Source organism: Gorilla gorilla, chromosome 5 (assembly GCF_029281585.2).
Source record: "Gorilla gorilla gorilla isolate KB3781 chromosome 5, NHGRI_mGorGor1-v2.1_pri, whole genome shotgun sequence".
NCBI classification, from domain to species: domain Eukaryota; kingdom Metazoa; phylum Chordata; class Mammalia; order Primates; family Hominidae; genus Gorilla; species Gorilla gorilla.
The window spans coordinates 143460160-143484517 of record NC_073229.2 but is presented as its reverse complement, the minus strand read 5'-3'; the positions used below and the strand labels follow the sequence as shown (position 1 = coordinate 143484517).

At 37.3% G+C, this 24358-nt stretch overlaps 1 protein-coding gene and 1 pseudogene across 1 annotated transcript in view; both read left to right on the top strand.

Annotated features, from left to right (window-relative positions):
* The window catches only part of MAN1A1 (mannosidase alpha class 1A member 1), a 180862-nt gene that overhangs the window by 65153 nt on the left and 91351 nt on the right, over positions 1-24358 (top strand). The window lies entirely within an intron of this gene.
* LOC129534540 (large ribosomal subunit protein uL13-like) lies at positions 14655-16576 on the top strand (annotated as a pseudogene).

Sequence of the window (24358 nt, the reverse complement as noted above, 5' to 3'; positions counted from 1 at the left end):
GGGGCCAGATCCCTTATCAATGGCTTGGTGCCTTCCTCCAGGGTAATGAGTGAGTTCTCACTCTATTAGTTACAGCAAGGTCTGGTTGTTAAAAAGAATCTGGCCGGACATGGTGGCTCAAGCCTGTAATCCCAACACTTGGGGAGACTAAGGCAGGGGGATCACTTGAGCCTCAGGAATTTGAGACAAGTCCAGGCAATAAAAGCCAGATTCTGTCTCTACTTTAAAAAAAAAAAAAAAAGTCTGCTACCTCCTTTCCCTTCCCCCTGTCTCTCCTGCTCCCCCTCTGGCCATGTGTGACACCTGCTCCCTCTTCACCTTCTGCCATGATTGTAAGTTTCCTGAGGGCCCCACCAGAAGCAGATGCTGGTATTATGCTGCTTCTACCATCTGCAGAACCATGAGCCAAAATAAACCTCTTTTCTTTATAAATTACCCAGCCTCAGGTATTCCTTTATAGTGACACAAAACAGACTAATATAGTAATTAAATTCTTTACAATATTTTTCATATGCTATAGACAATGAAAATTTTAGGAAAATATGTACATCATACCTCCAATCAAAATATAACATTAGAAATGTACACATATTTAAAATGGTAAAACTACTTGAAAATTTAAAAATCTCTCAAATAACTAGATCAAGGAATGAGTATACAATATTAGACTACTTAACAACTACAATATAAGCATCACATTAAATTTGTTGGAAAGCAGCCAGAGTTATACTTAAAAAAAATACATAGTTCCAAAGGTCTGCATTAAGAAAAAATGAATATGTGGTTAAGTCTATATTTCATTAATTTAGGGGAAAAAAAAACAAAAAGACGTAACAAAAATAAGAATATAAATAGATTGCAAAATGAAAGAAAAGCTGGTAAAGCTTTCTCTGCCCCTTCTCAACAGCGTCCTTATTGAGACAGTCTTCTGGGAAAGACCTTGAGAGCAGTAAGAACCATGTTTTTCACTTATTAAGAGACAGAAAGTTTTGATGACCGTGAGTTTGAGTGGCCCCCTCAGCAGGAAGACTCTTCTAGGCATGTTTTTATATAGTGTCCTCACCTGTACAGAGTGGCACATGGAAATGGTGCTTATCAGATTGGGCGGTGATTGGGAAAAAACCGTGAGAGATGTGCTCCAGATCACAATCACTATTTGGAAGAAATCAAGTATCTCTTCAGCAGATATTGGATGAGTGCCAACTATATGTCAGACACTGCTCATGGTCTCGAGATATGCCTGAGATAAAATAGCCCCCAATCCCTGGCCTTGTGGAGCTTACATTTTAGTGATTAAATGTAGCTCATAAACCAAAACTGGAAAACTTGATGAGACCTGTAAGAAAAAAAGTTGATGTTCTAGTTGGTCGGTTTTGTTATTGGAATGACAGGCCAGTACACAGGGAGAAAACCGACAGTGATGTTCATCCAACTGACCTTCGTACTGCCAGCGTCTCCCCTCTTCAGTCTCTTCCCCACTGTGGCACTAAGGAAAGTTGTCATCACTCCACACAGTCTTCTTGCAAACCACCACTGGTCCGTGTGGCCTTAAAAGTTGAGTCGTTTTGATTTGGCCTACAAAGCCTTTGTAATTCAGCCTCAGCCTACCTTTTCTGGTTTCCTTCTTAACAGTCCTCATGGACCTTCCACTGTATAACAGACCCTTTTTCTTCCAAAAAACGCACCAAGCACATCTGTGTGCTTCTTAAATCTGCATTCCCTCTACCTAGAATGTCTTTCACCCTGCTCCTTCCACCCGCCAAGATAGATACAGCCCCTCCGAGGCCCTCCCTGGCTGTACAACACTAAGACACCCCCTCCCCCTCCTTCACTTCCTTTCCTGCATTCTCTGCGTACGCTATTATTATAGTTCATTGTTTATGGCTCTATGAGCCCTCTCACCTACTCACTCCCTTTTCCCCAGTAGGATTTGTACAACTCAAAAATAAAAATGACGTTTCTGCTGTTTTCATATCCTCATGCTTAACGCTGTATGCCTGGCACTAGAAAACATTTAGTAAATGTTTAGTCATTTAGTCATTGACTAAAACTCTTCAACAGGTTTTCTGTGACCTTTACTTTTTAAAACCGCAACAGAAAATTCTTCCAGTAACTTTTAAAGTAAAATCTGTATATGGATAATATAAATAAGCAACTAGCCTGGAAGGCTTGGGGTAGGAGATGGGAAGGAGAAAATGTAATGTAGTAAGGTGATTGACAATACGCATGATCTCTAACCACAAATAGCCTCTGTGGCTCCACCTTCAACCCCCACCCCAGCTAGCAAAACATCTTCCTTTTTATCTGTTCTGTACATCCTGATTCTCTGAAAAAGAAAGTTTTGAAAATCAGCTGGAGACTATTTGTAGATTATATCATTACTAAATACAGTAGGTCATTTATTGTAGACCTTTAAAATAGATTTAACATAGAGCATTCTGAAATTATAAACCTAAGAAGAAATTATAAAAAGTAAATGTGAAAGTGATTCTACAAGGTATATATATGGTCCTTAATTTGAGGAAACTAACTAAAACTTAATGATACATTTATGCCAATTTCCTAGAAAGGAACAATTTTAAGTATATTTATCAGGTGATACTGATTGTTATATTAATGTAATTATATAATTATGTAATTGTTGTATATTAATGTGTTTGGCCCTTTGATTTCTTAGAGGTTTAGATTTAGCCTTACATATATTTTAAATATTAATTTACTATTTGGCATTATTGAAATTTTTATAAGAAAGGAATGTAAAATACTGAATAGCTAATATTTTCATTTAAAAGTTTAATTCAGTAAAACAGAGAATTGTAATTTTGCTTATTATGTTTATAATTAAATTTCCATGGTTAATGAGTTATAGCTGTTACACATTGACTATTCCATTATGATTGGTAAATTTAATTTGTACTTTAAAAGGAATATATGAGTGTACAGAGTTGATTCAAAAACAACACATACTTTAGTCAAAAGAAATTACTGCTTTTTCTTGTCCTAGAGTGAATTACAGAAATCATACCTACCCCTTAACTCAGATCTGTTCTGTTTGTCCCTCTGCATAAGCCCTATCTTGTACTGATAATTGTTTTTGAAAGCATAGTTTTATAAGCTGTAAAAATTTTATCTCCACAGTTCATGAGCACATTTCTACATTTCACTAGTAATCCCAGCCCTGAAACTTATTTATACTTAATGTGTAAATGGTAGAAAATGGCCTAGCCCTTGACCTCATTGCCAAGTGAGTGCTTGAAACCTAACGGAAAGGGAAAGTCAGAAAATACAGTTGTTTTGTTTTGTTTGTTTTCTGAGACAGAGTCTTGCTCTGCTGCCCAGGCTGGAGTGCAGTGGTGCGATCTTGGCTCACTTCACTGCATCCTCCTCCTCTCAGGTTCAAGCAATTGTCCTGCCTCAGCCTCCCGAGTAGTTGGGATTACAGGCTCCCGCCATCATGCCTGGCTAATTTTTTTTTTGTATTTTTAGTAGAGATGGGGTTTCACCATGTTGGCCAGGCTGGTCTCTTATCTCTTGACCTCATGATCCACCCATCTTGGCCTCTCAAAGTGCTGGGATGAGAGGTATGAGCCACTTCACCTGGCCAAATTCAGTTGTTTTTTAATGAAATATTTTATCCCTTTTAGTTTAGCATAGTTCCCTACACATAGCAGCAAACTACAAATTCACATCAGTGAGAAATAGACCTGTGTTATCATTCAGCAACAGCCTGAAATCTCAATGGATTAAGACAGCATGTTCTACCTTGACTCTGCTTCTCATCATCCTTCCTTCAGAGTCCAACCTGCTGGGGCAGCTGCCATCTAGGTCATTTCTAGTTGTCATGGGGAAGAGGGAGTGGTGGCAAAAGAGATTCTGGCAAATCCCACACTGGCTTTTAATGCACTTGTCTGAAAGACCCATGTTACTTCAGCTTACATGTCATTGGCCAGAGCAAGTCATAGGGCCATTACGACTTAAAGGGGTGAGGAGGTGGTGATGAACAGCATTCATGACCACCACAGAGACCACTTCCTTGGGTTAGACTGTGTAGCCCTCTTAACTGCCCAGAGTAGCAGAAGATGAGAATTACTGAGAAGATAACTTTGTCAAGAGTCCCCAAACTGGAGCCAGCCAGTCTCACTGGAAAAAGCCTTCAATAAAGTGGCACCAAAGTAGGGTGACGAGTGTGACTTGGGATATGAATCTTCACTAACACACATCTTCACTAAATTTTCAAGTAAAAAGCACTTGTTTACAAAGTTTCCCCTCTCCTGAAAATACCTTCTACTCTATAGGCTTCTCCCCGGCCTTCCAGATTTGAAACAGTAAAGTTGACAGACAGACATATACTGCCCTCTGTACCACCACGGCTGTTGTCTGTGGTGGGAGCCAGTTGCTGTTTGGCAGCGGCCTGCCGTGTTGCCTGGATGTTAAAGACCTGGTGCTTTTCCTTCCACCACTTTTTCTTTGATTTCAGTGCTCACTAGGTCAGTCACTTCTCATTTTTCAAAAGCCTAATGAAAGAGATGAGGTAATATGTTCTATTTTGATTTATATTGAATCACTTTATAATTCATAATGACTGTTGAAACCAATACTTCAAATCATTTTTATTGCCTGAGTCATATTGACATGGATTTCTAACACAGATTTTTGCCTGTGAGTGAATGTTTTTCAACAAAAGTTGTTTTTTTCAGGAATGTTCTTGCAAATTATTTTTCTTTCAAATTGTGATCTCCTTTAGAAGGGTATATAAGATAGCTATAGCAAGAAATTTAAAATTTAATAGGGCTAGCAGAAAATGCCTCAGAATTGTGATAATTTACCATCTGGTAATTTCATTCATTAAGTGAGTCAGCAGATGCTTATTGAATACCTGCTTTGAGGCACTGCAGTTGGTGCCGCAGAAACAACAGTGAATAAGAGAAACACAGTCCCCATTGACAAATGTTAATTCAAATATTAATTTCACAACAACCCTATAAAGTAGGAGTAGGAACTGTTTTTATTCTCATTTTATGGAGGAAGAAACAGAGGCACAGAGTGTTATTTGCCCAAGGACATGCAAAGTAGCAGAGCTAGGCTTCAAACTTGGGCATTCTGGCTCCCAGCTACTGAGTAGCAGCTAGACATTAGAGATCTCAAGCACAGAAGATAAGATATTGATAGGCCTGAACCCATGAGTCATCAACAACTAAATGATAATTGAAAGAATGGACAGGAGTAAGATTGTCCAGGGCATTATACACTGAGAAAGTAGGCCTTAATATTTAAGTGTTAATGAGAAGAAAGAGCTAGAAAAGGAGACTCAGAAGTCGTGGTCTGGGAAGTAGGAGGGAAACTAGTAGAATGTGACATCACAGAGTCCAAGAGAAAATACTATTTTGAAAACAGATGTTCAGTTGTGTCAAGTGCTGCTGCTAGAAGTTGTATACGGACTCTCTTTAGCATCTTACAACATGGAGGTCATGGATGACTTTATGGAGGGTACTTCAGTAGAGTAATAGGATAGAATCCAAATTGTTTTTGATTGAAGAAGAGAAGGTGGTAAGGAAATTAAGATTAGTTCAAGGTCTTTAAGCAGTTAGGGGAAGGTGGCATTCACGAAAACAGATGGCCTTTGGGGAGGCATCCTTTGCAATATGAGAAAGCGGAGGAGAAGGTAGGAATACAAGTAGGTAACTTGTTAGACTTGGTGGCAAATAAATGAGATAGTTATTCTCTGGTGGATCCTGTTAAATACAAGACAAGGATTTCTGCTGAGACTCAGGGGAAGAGGAGAGATGTTTGACGTGAACGTGTACAGTTTAAAATTGTCATTCTAAAGGGTTGAGTACAGAAACATGGTAGAGGTTCTAGACAGTGTCTAGGCTGGTAGCCATGAATTTATGGTAGCCTCAATCCTCATAGGTGTATGATACTTTTTCCAACAGTATTCGGCACTTTAGGTACAAGCATGGAGAAGGCAGTTAGTTGGGTTTAGTTGAGGTTTGGTAGCCAGGTAACACAGAGAGAAAGGCATGGATTTTAAAGTATTGGCAGAATTTATTGAATGTATAGACCATGCAGTCCAAGATGAATATAAGGCAGTAGGAAAAAGGCAGGTGAGTAGTGGTTAGAGAGAAAATGGACTGGTTGAATTGCTTGAGGTTTAGCTGAAGTAGCGTAGCAGTAGTAGCCATAATTTAACAGGTTATTGGAAGCTTTTAAAGTTAAGGCTATATGGTGGGATGTATGAATTAAGAGTTTTTTTTAATGGAGCAGTTTTAAGTGATGTCATAATCTAAGATAACATGAGATTGAGTGGTTGAGGGGGGATTTTGCCAGAGTCTATCTGCATGGCTGTGTTAGTCCATTTTGTATTGCTATAAAAGAATACTGAGGCTGGGTAATTTATAAAGAAGAGAGATTTATTTGGCTCACAGTTCTGCAGTCTGTATAAGCAAGGCTCCAGCATCTGCTTGGCTTCTCATGAAGCCTCAGGAAGCTTTCCACTCATGGCAGAAGGCAGTGGGGGAGCAGGCATGTGACATGGTCAGAGAAGGGATCAAGAGAGAGAAGGGAGGTGCCATACTCTAAACAACCAGATCTCATGTGAACTTGCAGAGCAAGAACTCATTCATCACCGAGGGGACGGCACCAAGCCATTGATGAGGGATCCACCCCCATGATCCAAACACCTCCTACTAGGACCCACCTTCCAACACTGAGGGGGGGCACATTTCAAGATGAGATTTTGAGGGGACAGATATCTATTATCACTGATGATGCAACATATTTCAATTTTAAAAATAATAAGATGTAAAAATTGCTGTTTAAAAAAAAACTAAGTACCGGTGAACTGATTTTTAATACTGCTAAAATATAGACACTTTCTATAAAATTCATAAATCCATACTAAAATATGTACTCAGCAAAGGTTGCTGCTTAAACAAAAAGCAGAGGGAAATATTCATGCAGAATGAAGTTTAAATATGTGATTGTTGAACAAACATTATGACTCTAGAGCCTTAAGAAGTAAGTCAGATAATTAGAGTTGGCAGTAGAAATGTAAACAAAATGAATATCATCTAATTAGCTGGATTTTAATGCAACTATACCTATACAGAGCTGTTTCTTCTAAACTATACTGGAATTTTGTCTGCATAGATAAATGTAGACAGTTTGATTGTGGTGCTGTGAATTTGTTTTGGATTTTTGTCATTGGTTTTTGTTTTGTTTTGTTTTTTCAGAATTGAGGGTCTCTGTCACTCAGGCTGGAGCACAGTGGCACGATCATAGTTCACTGCATCCTTGAACTCCTGGGCTCAAGGAATCCTGCCTCAGCTCTCTGAATAGCTGGGACTATATATGCACACCACCATGCCTGGCTAATTACTTTTTATTTATTTATTTAATTATTTTTACTTATTTATTTATTTTTTTTTGAGATGGAGTCTTGCTTGTCACCCAGGCTGGAGTGCAGTTGTGCAGTCTCGGCTCACTGCAAGCTCCGCCTCCCAGGTTCATGCCATTCTCCCGCCTCAGCCTCCCGAGTAGCTGGGACTACAGGCGCCTGCCACCACACCCGGCTAATTTGTTGTATTTTTTAGTAGAGACAGGGTTTCCCCTTGTTAACCAGGATGGTCTCCATCTCCTGACCTCGTGATCCACCCACCTCGGCCTCCCAAAGTGCCGGGATTACAGGCTACTTTTTATTTTTTTTGTAGAGATAAGGTCTCACCATTTTGCCCAGGCTGGTCTTGAACTCCTGACCTAAAGTGACCCTCCTGCCTCTGCCTCCGCCTCCCAAAGTGCTAGGACTATAGGTGTGAGCCACTGCCCCTGGCCTGGATTTCTTCTATAAATTAAGTCTTACCTAATGTATGAAACTATCATTTGATTCATAAAAAAGTTTGTTTTTGTTAAAAATTTTTATGGTCTGGGAATTAGGTGCCTTCTAAAGGAAGTCCTCTAAAGATTTCATTTGCCATACTTTCTTGTGTTATCACTTTATGATGTAGATTTATGGTTTATGTATTTTTTTAAGTTTTTTTCTTTAAAACATTTTAGAAAATAGTTCATTGACAGATCATAGGGTTAACCATTTTAATAACGAATTCACTTCTGCTACATGATGAAATGTTTTCCCAAGAGAGGTCATATATCTGAGTATGCCACAATTTGTTTGCATTTGAAAGCAAACAGCTCCAGTCTTATAATTTAGCTGAAAATTCATTTAAATTTATAATAAAATAAACATAAGCCTTGAGGGCAATGTTTGTTTTTAACTTAACAATTGATCTTTATTTTATAATAATTTGAAGTATCCGATTCCTCTGAAGTAGTACAAATAGAGATTCTAAGGTCCTTCAGAAACAAGGAAATTCCAGAGCTTTAATAGGATAGGCATAGAACAGAAGAATTTTTTTCGTGGCTCTTTATTCTAAACACTTTTGTTTTTCATTCTTGCCATTAGGTAGAAGGCTAGGGTTAGAAAAGATAAGCAGAAGAGATTGTCATCTTAGTTTTATAAATACCATTTAGGTTGATGCATTTACTTGTGTAGTGATATTTTATGTTATTTTTAGTTATTGACAAAACAATACCCACAGTTGCTCTAATTTATAAATTACTGCTAACTTACGTATTTCAGTTCTTAAGTCCAACTTGATATTATGATTATTAAATAGTGACTTCCTTAGTTTTCTCTGATGTAGTTACTATAGTCAGGTAGAAAGAACACTGTATAATACAGTTTAGGTTTAGCTATTAAGGCAAATAACAACTCCAGCATTTATGAGTTTCTGCTGTCTAATGCTTTATAACTAAACTTGGAATAATACTAATTTAGAATTGAGCCCTGAATAACTAGTTATAGTAGACTTCTCTACTGGTCAGGTCTCATCTGGTCAGGCTTCCAATTTTTAACATGTCTAGTCCCTTATGATTCACTCCTTTATTCAGCAAATGTGTTAAGCATCTGTTATGTTCCATGCCATGTTCTAGTCTCTGGAGGATTCAGCAGTGAACAAATTAGACAAAGTTTCTGCTTTTGTGAAATTTACATGATAAGGGGGTAAAATGTTAAACAAGTTCACAGGATAATTTTAGATGGCGGTAAGAGCTCTGAAGAAAATACAATATAACCATGTGATAAAGTGATGGAGGGTGAGAAAGGGAGATGATGAGGACTACTTTAGGCCAAATCGGAGCCACAGTCTGAATGACATAGAAGGGTCAACCATGGAAGATTTCGAGGAAATAACATTCTAAACAGAGGAACTTAAGAGTTCTGTATTGATGGTTCATTTCTTTCTTTCCTTTGGAATGAAGAAGAGAAGGAGGGCAGCAATGGTGATAAAACTTTTTTTTATGGTTTATTGTGTGCCAAGTACACAGTATCAGTACTGGGGTAATTACATCATCTCCATATTGTAGATACACTGAAGCTCTGAGAAGCTAATTCCTTAGCCATATAGGACATGACAGAAATGGGATTAGACTCTGCTGTCTGTAGCAAAGCACATGACCGTGTCCACATATTATTCCCAAAACCAGTGTTGCCAGGGTTGGTACCACAACTTTTCTTCCTTTTCTGTTTACTTGCTCATCAGTTACATACCTAAATCTCATAAAAATGAACTAGCAGTTGCCAGGCACGGTGGCTCACGCCTGTAATCCCAGCACTTTGGGAGGCCAAGGCGAGCGAATCACCTGAGGTCAAGAGTTTGAGACCAGCCTGGCCAACATGGTGAAACCCCGTCTCCACTAAAAATAAAAAAATTAGCTGGGTATGGTGGTGCATGCCTGCAATCCCAGCTACTCAGGAGGCTGAGGCAGGAGAATAGCTTGAACGCGGGAGGCAGAGGTTGCAGTGAGCCAGGATCATGCCACTGCGCTCCAGCCTGGGCAACAGAGTGAGACTCTGTCTCAAAAAAAAAAAAAAAATGAACTAGCAGCAACCTTCTAGCCCATGAAATCTTCCACTTCTTGGGCAAAAAAGAATAATTAAGTTATGAAAACTAAACCATAATCACACTCGTAATGCTTATGAGTTAATAATAGATTTTTGCACAAGTTGTGTTTGAAAATATTTATTCATTGCACTTAAGTCTTTCTCAAAACACAAAGCTGTCCTTGAATTTTTAATATAGTTCATTAAATTGAAAAAATTCTCATTTTCTTTCCCATGTTTTTATTCCTCAATCTCTGACTCTCTTCATCAATAGAGTAAAATGGTTTTCATTATCCAGTAAGTACATATAACAAAAACTTTCAATATATATAAAGACAGCCATGTGATTTCAGCTTTAATCTCTCTCTCTGTTCTGAACTAAAGTCAGATACACTTCAAAATGTTGGTAAAATGTATATATTTTGGTGTGACATTGTGACAGTTAAGGTATACCTTCAGCCTTTTCTCAGGCATATTGAAAATGGTAGTAGTTGAGGTAGTTGAGACACTGAATGAGGTAGATGTTCACGATTTAGAAAAAAATATTATTTTCAATTTTCAAATCATATCTGATATAAATGAAGGGAAAAGGTAATACCTTGTCATTTCAAATGAAACTAAAATATTTTGGCTTTATCAACAGACATAAATTATGAAGGCTTACCAATACAATTGGTATGCTTTTATGTAATTAGAGAACTCCAAAAAGCACTTAGAAATAGCTCGTAAATCTACCATGTGTTGACAGCACTTTAATGAATTTCTCTAGACTGAATAAAAATTTGGACTCCAGTGCTCTTTATATTTTATTCACTTAGAAAAAGTGAGACAGGATTGCTCAGATTTACTGTCATATATCATAAAAGTAACTACAAAATATCTACTCATTATAGTTAAAGATTTACAGTGAACATTTTATAGTATGTTTTCTCTTAATTATGTTAATTGTTCACAAATGAGAACACTCAAAACCAGTGCTTCTAAGGTTAAACTAAGATTAGATCCAGTGACCTGGCATCTGTCAGGAGTTTTCCATAGGGATCCAACCCATAGTGAAATCTCAGGAGGTCCCCTCAAATAATGGAGTTTAATTATTACTCATAAATGGGCAGTTTTCCACACTGACAGATGTTCTCAATCTCATGCAACCCCACTACTTGGTGTTGCAATTCCCACTACTTTTCCTTATCTATTCAATGCTTTCCCCTATGTCCAGATAGATGCCGAATCAGCATTTACCCACTTTATGAATACTCAGAATAAAATACCAACACTTAGACTCCTCTCCCCCAACCTTTTTTTCCTATCAAATTAACAAAGACAGAAAATCATGTTAATACCTAGTTTGGTAAGAGTGGGGCAAAAATTTACTCTCAGGCATTGCTGTTGGGAATGTAATGTGATAAAAGTGTTCTGGAAAAGAAAAACAAGTGCTGTGTATATGAGTAGATCCTTTTAGCTCCAGTTACTCTTATCCTGCATTGGGGAATCTATCCAAAGGAAATAATCCAAAAATGTAATTATATTATGCCAGAAGCAGGTCTTGGAAATATTTTATATATTTAGTAAATAAGAAGAAACATCTCAAATATTCAGCAGTAAGGGAGTGCAGCAGATCATGGAATGCTCACATAACAGAGTAATATGCAGCCATTAAAATTTATGCTTGTTTATTCAAGGGCATGGGCAAGTATGGATATGATAAATAATGCAGGATACTTTCATGTATAATATGATTTCAGCTATGGAAAATATAGAGAAAAATGCATGTGGAGCTATTTCTAAACTATAAACCTAATATTCCTAAATATTTGCTTCAGGTTGGTATGTGATCCTTCCCCCTGCCTGTTTTTCTGTACTCATCTGAATTTCCATACTGAACTTGTAATATTCTTTTGATCAGAAAATATTAAAGGAAAATCACAACAGATTTGGAAAACAATCATTAACTAAATTTCTGCCCCAGTCTTACTCAGGATTCAGTTTTTCCAGCCTCTAAAGATTTAAATTTTTTTAACTTTTCATACTGGAATTCAGCTTATAAAGTCTTGAAAGTCACCTTTTTCCCTTTCTGACATCTGTTTCATAAAGAAAATGACTTAGTGGTAACTGGATTTCCTTCTTTATAGTCAATTTATAGATTTCCATCTTAGAAGGTTGTTTATTTACAACAACATCTATTAGCTGTTAATATTATCCTCAATTCACATGGAAATGGAGGTGACATAAAGCTTAAAGATTGGTCATAAATCGTTGCACAGTCTCAGATCCAACTACTTTGTCTTTATATTATCCAAAGCAGTTCAAAAAGACAAAGGCTGCTGATAGTAACAAGATTTCTCCGTTGAAAACACACACACATTCATAAATCAATCAAAGGTGTGGTACAAAATAGTATGTATTTTGTATTCTTTAAAAAAATTGAGCATTTCTAATCTATTTTCATTTTCCTTAACCATTTAGAAGTCAAACGTTGAATTATTTGTGATAAGTGTATAAGCTCTATTAATATATTATTGCTATAGATAAGCATATAATAAAGTTTATATTTATTACTAACATACATGGAAATTTTGGGCTACTGAGATACCTGGCACAGTCAGTGACTTTGTCTATTCCTACAGGATCTAATTGAAAGGTGTTAGGAAAGGCATAGCAAAGAGCCTTTTTCCTGTTGTTACAAGCAGTAAATGGCCCTTAAGAAACTTCAAAAAGAATGAATGCTTGCTTGAGAAAGAAGGGAGTAAGAGAAAAGCTGTTCAGTAATGAGCCGGAGAAAAAAGAAAACCTGGTCTGAGAGATAAAAGAGGTGACTATTAAAAGGGAAGGACACAGTCTACCAGAAACTCGTGAGGCTTTACAAATCAAAATCTAGACTTGCTTTACCATGGAAACTGAAGACAATTAGAAAGTATATGTTTACAATTTTGTAATATTTTGCTTTATTTTTAATTATCCAAAGCAAATGTAAGACTATTCATGATAGGAATTGATAGTTTGGTTATGACTACACCGATATTGAAGCCGTGTGTAAATTTGAAATACTTAATTTTTTAAAGCTGTTTCATGGAATCTATAGATGTGACAAAAAGCTAATAATGTATTCTGTCACTTTACTTCCTTGTCACCCTAAGACTATGTTTCTCCTTCCAGTAATGGGATACGAGCTACTTGTCTGAGAACATGTAATTGGAGTAGACTTTTATGTAGTGATCTGAGGCCCTTACTAGTTCTCTTTCTTTCTAAGGGAAATCACCAAATTTTTAGCCTATAGGTAAATCATTTGTAAACAGGGGGTTGGCTGGGCATGGTGGCTCACGCCTGTAATCCCAGCACTTTGGGAGGCCGAGGCAGGCAGATCACCTGAGGTCAGGAGTTCGAAACCAGGCTGGCAAACATGGTGAGACCCTGTCTCTACTAAAAATACAAAAAAAAAAATAGCTGGGTGTGGTGGTGCATGCCTGTAACCCCAGCTACTCGGGAGGCTGAGGCAGGAGAATTGCTTGAACCCGGGAGGCGGAGGTTGCAGTGAGCTGAGATCACGCCACTGCACTCCAGCCTGGGCAACAGAGTGAGATTCTGCCTCAAAAAAAAAAAAGATGGGGCTACTTGAAATAATCATTGTATTGGAGACATCCAGCTAATGAACTTAAGAAGTAGCTCTTATAGGGTGGAAAGAACATTACCTTTAGAATCTAGAATTCTGGTTTCTCAGGCTCTGTTTGGTTATTATGTATTACCTAGAGCAAACCGTTTATCACATTGTTTTTTTTTAATTGATTTAAGTAGTGGAATATGAAATAAATGTCTTTTAAGCATTCCTTTAAAGTATCATAAATTCCTATGATACACTAACATTCAAGTTCACAGAATATTATAAATTAGGGGAGGGGTATAGTGGGATAAATTTCCTTCCTGTAACTCAAAACTTCTTAACCCATTTTTGTATCTAAACACAATAACTCCTTCCAGTGAAATGTAGAGTTGTGTTTCTTGCCATGCAATGCTTAGGTAGTCCAGATATGTATACATGGGAATGAAAAAGAAGTAGAAAAGTTGGACATCTTTTTCCCCTGGAAAAATATTGTGTTCTATGGAAGAGAAAGTAGTTGGTGGATAGTGGAAAGAAGATGCTAAAAAGTAGAGAAGTCATTCAAGGAAAACAATAAACTGCAATATTCACAGAAACAGTTGGGAATATGTACTGATTCTTTACTTAGGGCATGACCACAGTTTTAACTCATTTCTTACCCCAAATTTGCAGGTTGCATTCTATTGTATTATAAATAGATCTCTCATTTTAATGACCAACTCAAGGGATATTCTGGCAGCCGTGGTGAGAATGAGAAACAAAGATTTTTATACCCAGCAAAACTGACTTTCAGGTGTAAATGACACAAGCGGGCTATTATCAGCATGCAAGAACTTGGAAATATTGTTTCCAGGAGCCTTTCCTGATGAATATACCTGGGAACAAGCTTCAGACAACCAAATAAATACTGTATGATGTCCAAAATAGGCATATTCATAGAGACAGAAAGCAGATTAGTGGTCGCCTAGGACAAGAGGGGTTGGAGGGAAATGGGGAGTGACTGCTGATGCACACAGCACTTCTTTTTTGAGATGATGATAATGTTCTAAAATTGTGAATCAACTCAGTGTGAGTATACTAAAGCCACTAAAGTGTATACTTGAAATGGGTGAATTGTATGATATGTTAAAAAGAAAAACACTGTAGTTCTGAGTTTTAATTGAAAATATTAATATAAGCATATGATATATTGTATTTTAAATATACATAAATATGCGTATATATGTATGTCCCCTGAAAAGACCTAGAAACAGTAACGAAACCAGTAGCTGTGATCATCTGTAACACACAGAGTGCAGGCTTGAATTAATATTTTCCACTAACCAGGGCTTCTTGGAGAAGAGACTGAAATTGGAAATGTACAAGATTAGTCTGAAATATCAAACCAGGTAACAAAGAAGCTAACAAAGACTGCTAGAGTAAGGTCAAAGGACTCAGGAGCCAACTGGAAGAGGCTTCCATTGGCCAAAAATGAGAATTTTGAGTTTCAGTAAAAATAAGAACTATAATAGATTAAAATCCACTAAGTACATTTAAATTGATAAGTTCAAGGCATGGGCAGTGAAGCATGCATGTAATCACAGCTACTTGAGAGGCTGAGGCAGGAGGATAGCTTGAACCCAGGAGTTCAAAACCAGCCTGGACAGCATAGTGAGACCCTATCTCTAATTAAAAATAAAAATCAATAAATGGATAAGTTCATCATAATGAAAAGCAAAAATAATTGGTCACCTTCAAAGAATGACAGGAAAGCAGTTATCTTGAAAACTGGTATTTTCCCAGGCAGCTGCCAAAGATGGAGGGGCAGGTCCTGGTGCTCACTGGCCAAGGCCACCTTCTGGTCTGCCTGACAGCCGTCCTGGATAGGCAGGTACTGCTGGGCCAGAAGGTGGTGGTCGTGCACTGCAAAGGCATCAACATTTTTGGCACTTTCCACAGAAACAGGTTGGAGTACCTGGCCTTCCTTCACAAGTAGATGAACACCAACCCTTCCTGAGGCCTCCCAGCTGCATCTTTTGGCAGACCGCTTGAGGCATGCTGCTCTGCAAGACCAAGCGAGGCCAGGCCGTCCCTGACCACCCCAAGGTGTTTAATGGGATCCCACTGCCGTATGACAAGAAAAAGTGGATGATGCTTCCTGCTGCTCCCAAGGTTGTGTGTCTGAAGCCTGTGAGAAAATTTGCCTATCTGGGGTGCCTGGTTCACGAGTTTGGCTGGAAGTACCAGCCAGTGAAAGCCACCCAGGAGAAGAGGAAGGAGAAGGCCAATATCTGCTATTGGAAGGAGAAACAGCTTATGAGGCTATGTAAACAGGTCCAAAAGAATGTGGAGGAGAAAGCAATTACACAGAGGTCCTCAAGACCTGTGGACTCCTGGTTTGAGCCCAGTAAAGACTTTATTCCTTATGATTGGCCTGGCCTGCCCTTCCACCGTTGCTGCCGTGGGGTGTAGAGGACCCAAGGGTGGCAATCCAGGTGCCACAGACAGCCTGGGACTTAGGAAGCTGGGGGTAAGGAAAGGGCATTGTTCAACTGCCTTTCTATATTGTTACTTTAAACAACTCTAAGAATTGTTCAGGCGTAATTTGTCTATGGCCTACTCGTTCATGAGAGTGTTCTTTTAGAAAAATGAGGGCCGGGCGCATTGGCTTATACCTGTAATCCGAGCACTTTGAGAAGCCAAGAGATCGCTTGAGTCCAGGAATTTGAGACCATCCTGGGCAACATTATGAAACCCCATCTTTAACAAAAATGCAGAAATTAGCTAGGCATGGTGGCACATGCCTGTACTCCCAGCTACTTGGGAGGCTGAGGTGGGAAGGTCACCTAAGCCCGGGAGGTCAAGGCTGCAGTGAGCCAAAATTGCACCACTACACTTCAACCTGGGTGACAGAGTGAGACCCTGTCTCAAAAAAAAAAGGAAAACAATAGTAAGAAGAGCCAGTTACCTTGGTTTCAAGATTAGCAAAAGGGAGCTGGAACATGCATTGGAGGGAGCCCTACCTTCTGAATGGGCCATCTGTTTTAACTTCCCACCTTATCCTATACTCTGCAGCTGTGATAATGTGGGGAAAAAAAAAACCCTTATGACATAACACATATGTCATACTTATGACAGTATAAGCTTGCTGTTTTACAAAGAGTATGTATAGAAGTATGTATAGAAGCATAGACTGGGAAGATGTGTGACCAGGGCGTTACAGGGTAGCCCTTGCTCCTTCCCTGTATTTTGTGGTCCGAATCAAATAAATTGCTTTTAAAGAAAAAGAAGTCTGGTAAATAAAGGAAAAGAATCAGGCATTTATCTTGCCCCTCCTGTATGAACTATATCACTGGTAACTAAATAGGAGATAAGCAATGTTTCTCTTAAAATTATACCTGCTTACAAATGGAAGTGAAATGATAAAAGTAGAAAATCACCATTTTTACAACCCCTGATGAATTAATGGATCTGGGCCATGGTCACCAACAGCTGCTTACTTCTCAAAAGGAGAGCAAACCACATACGTGCCTCCTGATAACATATCACCTATAGTCTTGCCAAAGGCATCAAGTCTCCACATCCAGCTTCCAATTTGTCATGAATACAGAAGGAAGAATGTGCCAAACTCCACCACACATATGCAGTCAGGAACCCATAGAATAAGTCTCCCACAGTTCAAATAACCCAAATTTGTCCACATAAATTATAAGGAAAAGAAAAGAAAAAATGAGACGCCTATGGTTTAAAATAAGAGGCTTCAAAGTCATCCTTTTTTGAAATGATCATGACTGTCTATAGTGTCTAATCATGTAGATTTGGTTGCTAAAACCATGTAAGATAGTAAATGCCAGGATGTGGTTACTTTAGGGGAGAGAGAAGGAAGTATAATTGGGACAAGGCCCACGCAGGGTTTCTAGGGTGGCTGGCAAAGTCCTGTTTCTTGATCTGGATGCTGCTTAGTATGGCGTGTGTCTTATAATGTTACACTAGGCTATACATCTGTATGTTTGTGTTGGAGAGTTCATATCTGTGTGTCTCTTTTTAATTAAAAATATTTTGAAATAACTACATAATTTTTAAAAGGTTATTTAGAAAGTCAAGCTTAATGGAATCTGCCTTAGATCTTGAGATATATTTTGGATCTCTCTCTGTAAATAATACTTAATGTACTGAGTTATCTTGATGTGTGTAAATTACAGATTATATTTCAACATAAAACAAGCATAATTCAAATATGTACATGTAAATATTCTATAATACATGTCTGAAAGTGCTGCTGTAAACATCTGTCCAGTTTTTTGTGTGGTCATAAATTTTCAGTTTGTTAGTTTAAATACTAAGGAGTGCTATTGCTGTATCATATGGTAAGAGTGTGTTTAGTTTTGTAACTGCCAAACTGTCTTCCAAACTATCTGTACTGTTTTGCATTTCCACCTGCAATGAATGAAAGTTCCCGTTGTTTCACACCCTCACCAACATTTGGTGGTGTTAGTGTTCTGGATTTTGACCATTCTAATCAGTAGGTACTAATTAGTATGTTGTTGTTTTCATTTGCATTTACTTGATGATTTGTGATGTGGAACATCTTTCCATATACTTATTTACCATCTGTTTGTCTTCTTTAGTGAGGTGTCTACTGAGATCTTTGTCCCATTTTTAAAGTTGGAATCTTTGCTTTCTCATTATTTTGAAGAGTTCTTTGTATAATTTTCATTAACAGTTCTTTATTAGATACATGTTTTGCAAATGTTTTCTCCTAGGCCTTGGCTTGTCTTCTCATTCTCTTGACAGTGTCTTTTGCAGGGCAGTTTTTCATTTTAATGAAGCTCAGCTTGTCAAATTTTTTCTTTCATGGATCATGCTTTTAGTGTCATATCTAAAAAGTCATCTGGAAACCCAGGGTCGTCTAGATTTTATCCTGTATTATCTTCTAGGAGTTTTATAGTATTGCATTTTATATTTAGGTCTATGATCCACTTTGAGTTAATTTTTGTGAAAGGTATAAGGTCTGTGTCTACATTCATTTTTTTTTTGTATGTGTATATGGGTATCTAGTTTTTCCAGCACCATTTGTTAAAAAGGCTATCTTTTCTTCATTTAATTGTCTTTGTTCCTTTGTCAAAGATCAATTGACTGTATTTATGTGGATCAATTTCTAGGCTCTCTATTCTGTTCCATTGATTTATTCTTTCACCAGTACCACAAATAAAGACAAGATTGTCTTGATTTCTGTATCTCTATAGAAAGTCTTGAAGTTGGGTAGTGTCAATCATTGTCAGAAATTGGCTATTTTGAACCTTTTGCTTCTCCACATAAACTTCATAATCAGTTTGTATCTACAAAATAACTTGCTAGAATTTTTATTGGGATTGCAGTAATCTATTATTCCAAGTTGGGAAGAACTGACATCTTGGTATTCAATCTTCTGTCTATAAACATGTAATATCTCCATCTGTTCTTTGATTTTTTTCATCAGAATTTTGCAGTTTTCTTCATATGGATCTTGTACATATTTTGTTACATTTATACCTAAGTATTTCACTTTTTAGGTGTGTGCTCACAATGTAATCTAAATGGTATTGTGTTTTTAATTTCAAATTCCACTTGTCCATTGCTGATATATAGGAAAACATTGATTTTCTGTATTAACCTTTTATCCTGAAATCTTGCAATACTCACTTATTAGTTTCAGATTTCTTTTGTTGATTCAGATTTTCTGCATAGAAAATATGTCATCTGCAGACAAAATTTTATTTTTCTTCTTTCCTAATCAGTATACCTTTTATTTCCTTTTTTATTTTTTCTTATAGGACATCTAGTACAATATTGAAAAGCAGTGGTAAGAGGGGACATCCCTGCCTTGTTCTTGATGTTAGTGGGAAATCTTCTATTTCTCACCGTATTATGATTTTTCAAATGTAAAAGCTGAACCAGCACAAAACCAATATGTTTATTTTCCCCTGCCTTCTGGATTCTAATTAATCATTGGTAGAGGAAGTTTAGGCTGTGTGAAGAGTTTGGAAAGACCTTAGGAAATTTTTTTAAATGTTTATTTATTTAACATTTTTATTAAACTTTATTAAAATGTTCAAGTTTCCTGAAGTGTTTAGACATCAATAAATATTTACATACATCTCTAGTTTATATTTCCATCCTGTTGATTTCCCTATTAAGAATTTTAATGAGGCCAGGCTCAGTGGCTCATGCCTATGATCCCAGCACTTTTGGAGGCCAAGGCAGGAGGATCACTTGGGCTCAGGAGTTTGAGACCAGCCTGGGTAACAAAACAAGACCATGTCTCAAAAAAAATTAAAAATTAGCTGGGTATATTGGTGCGTGCCTGTAGTCCCAGCTACTTGAGAGGCTGAGGTAGGAGGATCACTGGAGCCTAGGCTTTCAAGGCTACAGTGAGCTATGATTGTGTCACTGCACTTTAGCCTGGGTGACAGAGTGAGACCTTGTCTTAAAAAAAAAAAAAATTAAAAAAAGGCACTTAAAAGAAGTCCAAAATGTATCTCAGGAAAGTTGTACAAAATGTATCTCAGGAAAGTTGTACATAAAATAAGACAGGCCTCATTTTACAGATGTTTCTCAATTATGTTATTCCAAATCTACAGTATTGGCATAGCTTTCACTGTTGAAAGGTGTTTTCATTTCTTAAAAATGTTTTTAACCTCGTATCACCAGTCCTATTCTAAAACAGGGTATTTTACCCATGAACTACCACAAATAGATAAAAATAGCTACTTTACATATAAATGGCCCTTTAAAACTGGATACTATTGTATGCCAATTTGCAACATAGTCTGTATGAAAAGAGAAAACAGTAATAAATGCTGTGTTATGGACCAATAATTAGATTCTCAATGTGGTGTAAAGTACTCACACGAGGTTCATTCTTGGCCTCATAAACTTGACCATATCTTTTCATTCTAATGCTCTTAAATGACTTAGAGACATGACTTAACAGTAAAATAAGCTCCTAAACAACAACCGCAAGCACATAAAAACCAAAATTATGCAGTGATGGCATGCCATTTGTTCAGGAATTGGCTGTCCTATTTACTCTTAAATGTAACAGCAAATGGAGAGTTGATTGTTAAACTGCACATTCAGGATCTCATGGTTTAATATCTCATGTGCTATTTGCCAGACTAAAGATTATTAACAATTTTTGCTTTGTTCACTGCAGGAACAATACAGTACTTGTATTATACAAATATTTTGATTAAAGTATTGTTTCCAATCAATTTATTTCCCATTCCTTTCAAATTACCTGAGTTAACCTAGTTCAGTGGTTCTCAAATGTAGTGTACATCAGAATCCCGAGGAGAGCTTGTTAAAATACAAATGTATAAGCCCTGCTCTCAGAGCTTCTGATTCAGTAAATCTGGGTTGGGCCTGTTAATTGGCATTTCTTAGTTTCTCCATAATGCTGATGCTGCCTGTCTTGAGGACCACATTTTGGGAACCACTGACCTATTACCATGAAACCATTCTCTCTACAATGAGCAGAATTCTTTTTTAAAAAGTTAGCTAAAAACAAAAAATAGACCTCATGATTTGGCTGTCACCACTCTTTAGGAAAGCATGTTCTAATTTACTGGGTCAAGAACTGAAGGAAACATTTCTTCTATAGGAGATCATAGTAAAGCTTCTTCTTGAAGTCTTACAAATGTTGTATTTATCAAATGGAGTGTTAAACTATTCGAGGTTTCATTTATATTTGGGAAAACTCCTGTTAAATAAAACAGGTAGAAGAGCCCTCTTAAAATGCCTGAAGAATATATGACACAAATTTCTATCATTAATATATAGTGAAGATTCTTTTTTTCGTATTTTGTTTATTGTTGTTTTTTCCTGTATTATATTTTGCTTAATCTCCCTGGCTGCATAATTGAGTTACCTTTATTTTTAACTTTTACTTTAGGTTCAGAGATACATGTGCAGGTTTGGTATATAGGTAGGTACATGGCGTGTCACGGAAGTTAGGTAAACAGATTATTTTTTCACCCAAGTAATAAGCATAGTACCCAATAGGTAACTTTTTCAGTCCTCACCCTTCTTACACCCACCACTCTCAAGAAGGCCCCGGTGTCTGTGGTTCCTTTCTTTGTGTCCATATGTACTCAATGTTTAGCTCCCACTTACAAGTGAGAACACGTGGTGTTTGGTTTTCTATTCCTGTGTTAGTTTGCTTAGGATAATGGCCTCCAGCTTTATTCATGTTGATGCAAGGACATTGTATTAGTCAGGGCGCTCTTAGAGGGACAGAACTATATATCTGTAGATCTACATATATCCTATAAGTATTAAATTAATACTTAATAAACTATAATTATTAAGTTAATATTTAATAAACTATAAGTATTAAGCTAATACTTAATAAACTCCCCTTTTACATATAAAACTTACACGATCACAAGGTCCCACAATAGGCTGTCTGCAAGATAAGGAGCAAGGAGAACCAGTCCAAGTCCCCAAACTGAAGAACTTGAAGTCTGATGTTTGAGGGCAGGAAGCATCCAGCACGGGAAAAAGATGTAGGCTGGGAGGCTAGGCCCATCTCTCCTTTTCACGTTTTTCTGCCTACTTTATATTCACTGGAAGCTGATTAGATTGTGCCCATAAGAGTAAGGGTGAATCTGCCTTCCCCAGCCCACTGATTCAAATGTTAATCTCTTTTGGCAACACCCACACAGACACATCCAGGATTTATAGTTTGTATCCCTCAGTCCAATCAAGTTGACACTCAGTATTAACCTTCACAGACATGGTCTCATTTTTTATGGCTGTGTAGTATTCCATGGTGTATGTACCACCTTTTCTTTATCTAGTCTACTGCTGATGAGCATTTAGGTTGATTCTGTATCTTTGCTATTATGAACAGTGCACAATAGATACATGCATGTGTCCTTATGGTAGAACAATTTATATTCCTTTGGGTATATACCCAATACTGGGATTGCTGGGTTGAATGGTAATTCTGTTTTAAATTCTTTGAGAAATCACCAAACTACTTTCCACAATGGCTGAACTAAATTTACATTCCCACCAGCAGTGAGTAAGTATTCATTTTTCTCCACAACCCCACCAGGTTCTGTTATTTATTTATTTTTTTTTTTTTTACTTTTTATAATAGCCATATAATAAAGTTTTTTAAACAGGCTTTTGAAATCTTATTTCCTTAAAGATCCATGTTGGCCTTTACCAGAATTGTTTATTTGTTTTTATTATCACTGCCTAAAATAAGATAGTTTCTTTTTCCCATGGTTATCAGCCATTTGCCCTCAATGGTATTGGTTTGGAGTGACTAAAATTAGGGCCAGAATAACAGTACCTCACTTTTACTCTATTTTATAGCAAATGAAATGTTCAGTATTGACATTAAGTTTTTAACCAGTGTGTTGTTGTATTTGTTTAGTGCTGAAACAGCTTGACTCCATTTCTTTTGCACCTTGATTCTGTGGGTTTTATAGACAGCCATTGTTTGGTGCCCGGCCCCAGGACGGGACTCTGCACTGCCACCACTTCTGTTACTCCCTTTTACCCTTGCCTTGCCATCCACCATCACTTCTGTTATTTCCCTTTTAACCCTTGCCCGCCTATGTTTTTTCCACTTAGAGCTTTGGGTCTTTTTTAAACACACATGCTGCTATCTCACTCTTTCTTTTAGAACTAGTCCTTTTCAACAAATCTAATAGATCAGTTACTTCACTACTTAGGATGATTCTTGTCTGAACAATAACCTTCAGGATGTTGGCCAGTCTCAGAAGAAAACATATACATGTAATGTACATAAATCATATTGGGTAAAGTCAGTTTTATCTAAAACTGAATTTAAGATCTTCAAAAACACTTAAATGAACTTTCTTTACAGTTTTGTGCTATTCTCTTTCTAAATTTGCCAGTTGTATGTGGTAAGATTGATGGTGAGAATTTATCTGATTACCTTGTGTAGTATTCATAGTATTTGTCTTCATTTTCTTTTTGAAGAGGAGTGGAAGTTATTACTTGATCCTTTTCCTATGTATCACATTTTTCCAGTGTTACACTTCAAAAACAAGTGTTACTATGAGTCATTGACCACAGCTGTCATGTTTACTTATGTATCCCAAGTGTTTGTGCAACTTGGTGCGTAAGTACATAGGCACTAAATAAATATTTGTTGAATAAATGGATTGACATTTTTAAAAGGTCAATTATGCAAGCAATTCCTTTTTGAAAGTTTGTAATTTAGAAAGTTTCAACTATGTTGAAATATGTGTGTGTGTGCAATAGTTTTAAAAAGCAATAGGCGTGGCACAGTGGCTCACGCCTGTAATCCCAGCACTTTAGGAGGTGGAGGCGGGTGGATCACGAGGTCAAGAGATCGAGACCATCCCGGCCAACACAGTGAAACCCCGTCTCTACTAAAAATACAAAAAAATTAGCCGGGCGTGGTGGCAGGCGCCTGTAGTTCCAGCTGCTCAGGTGGCTGAGGCAGGAGAATGGCATGAACCTGGGAGGCGGAGCTTGCAGTGAGCCGAGATCACGCCACTGCACACCAGCCTGGGCAACAGAGCGAGACTCCATCTCAAAAAAAAAAAAGGCAATAAAAAAACAAAACATTTAAATAGTGCATGAGTAGCTACAATGGACAACATAAATTATGTTTCTTGTGATTATTTGTGTTTGTATTCTAAAGAGGCGTTTGCCTGCCAAACTATTTCAGTCTGATATTTTCAAAACTCTTCTAATAAAAAAGATGCTGAGTTATGTGACATTTTGATGTTCTGATGATGATCGTTATTAAGGCAGGGCATTGTTTCATTGAGTTGTTTATAGTACTGTAAGAATATAACACT